The following is a 5,807-nucleotide window of genomic DNA, read 5'->3' as shown; positions in this document are numbered from 1 at the left end:
TATATATATATACATACATGCATTCATATATATATATGTATGTATGTATGTATGTATGTATATATGTACACCTATATTCTACTGTATATGTTTTGAGTGAAAACGTATATATATATATATATATATATATATATATATATCAAACGAGTAGCAGCAAAACATTTATGGTGGAGTAGCAAATATATTTTTATTTAAAATTACTTTATATTTGGATGAAAAAAGATAAATGATTAAGGATATCTTTAATTCTGGCACTAGATACAATAACAAATGTTTTAATCGATACTTCATTCACTCTGTATTTTACTACCAAATACATCGATGGATAAAGGTAAGATGATTATAAAAGTATACCAATTTTTACAGAATATATAAATAAATGAAGTATCAGAGTTTTACTTAGTTCTACAGAAGGAAATAAATTATGTTAATCCAGTATTTTTATTATATAAATCTATATGCGAATTCACGTTTGAAAGAATATAATGTTAGTATATCTATTAAATATTCATAGTTATTATAATAATATTCAAATATATATAATTATATATATAATGATAATATATAGTAACTACTCTCATTTATATTTTCTTACTGATTTAAACATTATTCTAAGTAACTAATATGTATAAACACGAGTTTACTTAGTTTATCAGAGAAAAAATAAATTAAACAAAAACATAGAGCTACTATAACTATAAACTATATAATTTATTAGGTAAAGAGAAAATAAAGTATAAATTAAAAAATATAATAATTTTACTACGTTTTTCAGAAAGAACGAAATTAGAGCAAGGCAATAGTTATATCATGCTATAAAAAATTATTATATCTATACAAGTTATCCAGGCAGCTGAAAGTATATCTGAGACGGCCACTATGAAAAGCAGTGGTCCCAAGACAGTGCCATGTGGAACACCGCTCACTATTTTCGTTTTCTTTGAGGTAGCTCCATTGGCCACCATTATCTTCTATCTTTCAGAAAGTCATGTAACCATTCTCCTAGTTTTCTAGCTATGCCAAGATCACGCGGTTTGTGGCATATCATATCATGATCCACTTTATCAAAATCTGTTGAAAAGTCAAGGTATATTACGTCCACATTTGACTTGTTGAGTATCTGCCACAACACCCAGTCATAGTGCTGTAAGAGCTGGGTCAGGCAGCTTCTACCTGGTCGAAAGCCATGCTGGATATCAGTCAGCAAGTTGTTTCCTTCAATGAATGCGATTAGTTTCCCTTTGACTATCCGTTCCATGACTTAGCTGATGTGTGAAAGTAGAGAAATAGGTCTATAGTTTTTGACATCTGCTGTGCTTTCTCCTTGATAGATTGGGCATTTGCCACAAAGCTCTAGAAGAGAAACTGTAGAGGTTTCGCCAGGGCACGCGTACACGATTTAAGGAGGATTACTGGGAAACCATCAGGACCAGAAGTTGAGTTTGCGTCCACCTCATTTATGGCTAGTAATGTGTATTCTTCGTTAATGCCGATGAAAAGTAGTAGTAATAGTAGTAGTAGTAGTAGTAGTGGTAAAGTTTGTTAGCTTCACGTGCCGCGTTCAATTCCATATGATGGAAAGTTTAGCTACAACAAGTCTCGAGAGCGAAATAGCAAGAGATCTAAATAGCGTCTCTTCAAATAAGACAGAACAGGACGAGAGCGTACGCTGTACAGATCCATAGATTTGTGATAGTGGAATGTGATAGGAAATATTGTGATAAGGAAGGCGTCAGCACTTCCTTCGAATCTTTCTATTAAGCACGGCGTTAAAAGCTAGTAAAATACTTCGCTGATCTTGTCGGCGTCAGATGTCACGTATAAGTCTCATTACACGTTTGCCAATAATTTCCTGAATAAAATGAGCGTGGTTTTAATTGTTCGTTATTTATTTATTTATTATCTTAATGTGAATTTAATTTAGAATAATCGAATCCTCTGGTTAACTATCATTATTAATAAATCTTTAATGTAATTAAGCCTGGCATTTATACGGACGCATGCTCCCCGCAAACATACATTTTTCAATGCATACGCACACACGTACACACATATATAAATACACACAAACACTTTCACATACACGTCCGGGCACATAGACACATATCCATTACGCACATGCACTCACATACATACCAAAACCCAGGCGAAAATCACGCAACACTGTTGCAACAATTTATTGTAATTTAACTAACCGTAAAAATTATTTAAAACAACGCAATTGGGATCGCTTTTCGCATTAAATGAATACCAAAACTGACACGAAAATTAAAATACATTTAAAGAAAATAAGACCTATAACAATACAAACACAGCCAGCTATATATAAACAAAACAATTGAAACAATCATTTGTAATACAGGCACGAGCCGAGAAATTTGGTGGAAGATACAATTCATATCGACGCTCCGGCTCTTTGTTAGTCCTTAATCTTTGGTTCGGGGAGAGATAAAAGCAAAGATGGCGGCGATGCTATTTGAACTGAGAACGTAAGGAGCAAAGACAGTTATAATATAAAGCATTGTGGGTGACGAATTAAATACTGTGACAATGCATACTATTGTACATTATTAATATTAATGGCGGTCGTAAAGGCGCCGGGCTAGCAGAATCGTAAGAACGCCGAGCAGAATACTTGGTCACATTTCGTCTGTCTTTACATTCTGAGTTCGAATTCCGCCGCGGTCGACTTTACATTTTATCCTTTCGGAGTCGATAAATTAAGTACCAGTTGCGTACTGGGTCGGTCTACTCGACAAGCCCCCACCCCAAAATTTCTGGCCTTCTCCCTAGAGTAGAAAAGAATATTTCTATGTTTTACTTTTAAGGCGGCGATGTGGCAGAAGCGTTAGCGAGTCGGGAGAAATGATTAACTGTATTTCGTCTGTTTTCACGTTCTGAGTTCAAATTCCACCGACCTAGAAGGTGGGTACAGTTAAAATTTTTTTGTTTTTATCCTTTTATCATTTTCAGGGTATACCGTGTATACTTTTTTTTTATCCTTTGATTATTATATATCTCTGTATTCTTCCTCTCATCCTTCGCCCTTGTGGTAGATAAATGAAATCATCATTATTATATTCAAGTTGGCGAGCCTGCACAATCATTAGCACGCCGGACGGAATACTTGGCGGCATTTCTTAAGTCTTTACTTTCTGAGTTCAAATTTCACCGTGGTCAACTTTACCTTTTATCTTTTCTGGGTCGATAAATTTAGTACCAGTGCAATACTGTGGTCGATGTAGTCGGCTTGTCCACTCCCTCAAGATGTGAGACCTTGTGGCTGTAGTAGAAAGGATTATTATTATTATTATTAGCAGACTGTTCCAATTCTTGGGATTCTTTTGCTCACCAAAAATGTCTCATCTCATGCAGTTTTTTCTGTGTAGTTTTCGAGATGCGTATAAGGATCGGAGTGTTGATGAGTTTTTGTCTAAGATACACGCCTTGTGTCTCTTGTGCGTAGTTTGTAGAAGAGATTTAATTAGAAAATCATTCTCATCAAACCAATCTTGATGTAAGCATTTGACGAATCCTAGAGCTTCTTTAGCAGAGGATTTGACGCTCTCACAAATATTAAGGGGAACAGAAGTGTGTGTGATAATCAGAGGGGAATACGCTTGTTGTGCATAGCTGAAAAAAAAAATCATCCTTTCGGGGTCGATTAAATGAGTACCAGTTCCGTACTGGGGTCGACGTAATCGATTTATCCTCTCCACACAAGCTGCCCTTGTGGCAAAAAATTGAAATCATTATTACTACTATTAGAAGCACCACTAAAGATAAGATTAATAATGGTTGTGATGGTTGTGGTGATGGTTGTGGTGATGACGGTGGCTGTATTATCAGCAGCAGCAGCAGTAGTAGTTGTAGTAGTCGGATAACTTTTAAATGTCACACCTTGAAGGGAAGAAATAGAAATTTTTTGAACTATTTCGCCGACAGATAGTTTGGAGCCTGCACCTACAGAATTTGAACATCGAAAAAAAAATTGATACTTGTTATTTTTTAGATAAATTTTATTACTACACCATATTGTCTACCCACAGACAAATGGCTTAGAAAATTCCAAGTGACGCCCGATAAAGAAAAACGACTATGAATAAATTCTCACAGTCCACACACACACAAAAACTAAAACCGAAAAGAAATTTTATTGCTGAGTGAAATAGTTAATGTTGAGCGGCAACAAAAAGAAAACAATATTTTAACAGCCAAAAGTGTTTGTGTGAATACATCGAGCAGAAATCTGTCAAAGACAACAACAACAACGACAACAGCATCAACACTGATACGTACACTCTTTCTTTGCAATACGCAAACATTTCCAATATTTCTGCATGGCAACGCACCGCACCTTTGCCCGAACAATAAATACTATAGAATATTATAACATGAATCATTTCTCGGTGAAAGGACCAATGTGAGGGAGACAGTTATAAAAGAACAGTGTCCCGCTGTTCGACATTTATTTGAAAGAGCAACTAAAAAAATGTAATTTGATGTACCTCCGGAGGGTCATTATACTATACTAATATACAACACACGCACTGCCTCTTTTTCACTTCTATACATTTACTTATGAATCGATTAACCGTTTAATAAGTCAGTTTTCTTATTGATCACTTGTTCACTGAATTGAGTTAATTGATTCACTGAACAATTCCTCAATAGCTAATTTGTTAAATGTCTAACCAATTGGTAAATAAAAATAAGGTGAAATAAAACCAATGCATTTCTTTTATTATTGTTATGATGGTCCTCTAAATATATTTCAGCACATGGGTTCGGAGCAAGATTCCTGCAAACCAAATGCAAACACGAAATGTTATGTTGCTTTCTTCTGAAAAAGCAGATGTGGTTTGCAAACGCCATTGAAAACACACTGTAAGATAAGTGGGACCAAATAATATCTCTTAAAAGGGGGATAGAAAGTAAAGGACTTTCTTTTTGCGTTTTAAACGAAGATGGCGCCTATCGAGAAAGTGGGAAAAACAACTCCAAAATAGTAAATCATTCGCGGAGTTCTGTCATAATGACAGGTTTGGCGTAGGGCAAAAGGCGTATCTAATATATTCTGGAAACGATGGGCATGTGTAGGGCTTTTGCTGAGAGGTTTGAGAGAACATGATATCAAACGGAAAAAAATATATGGTGGAGAAAAGAAAGAGAAACAGTAACTTGAGCAGTAGATCTCGCTCTCTAGAAAACCGGGTGTCACAACTCTGGAGATGACGGAGCAGCTTCATCTGTGCTCTCTCTCTGTCTCTCTCTCTCGTTCTCTTTTGCAAATGAACGATCTGGCGCTCATACACTCTACTATAACCAGTAGTGAAATCCCATCGTCTTGTGAGTTGGGACAGGAAATTGAACCTGAATTTCCGAACTGAGAGAAACCCACAAGGCAAAAACCAAAATACCGGGCGATCTCAATCAAAATATTTGCTGCTTGTTTGGAATATTTGCTGCTTGTTCGAAAAACGCCAGCGACAATGTTTTTAATAAAATCCAGGTTTTTCTCTGGAAATGTAAATGCAGCTGACACCAATTGCTTGTAGTCGATGAAATTAGTGTGCGGTGGTGAAAACTATATGTGATGTGAGCGTGTATGTGTGTACACACGCAATCACACAGGCACGGATGCGCTACTCATTTGCTAAAGCAGAGAGGGATAAGTATCTGTCTGTCAACCTGTCTGTCTGTTTCCCCTCTCTCCATTTATCTATTTCTATAATCTATCTATCTATCTATCTATCTATCTATATATATATATATATATATATATATATATATATATATATATATAT

Source organism: Octopus bimaculoides, chromosome 4 (genome assembly GCF_001194135.2).
Source record: "Octopus bimaculoides isolate UCB-OBI-ISO-001 chromosome 4, ASM119413v2, whole genome shotgun sequence".
NCBI lineage: Eukaryota > Metazoa > Mollusca > Cephalopoda > Octopoda > Octopodidae > Octopus > Octopus bimaculoides.
Note: the sequence above shows the minus strand (reverse complement) of the source record.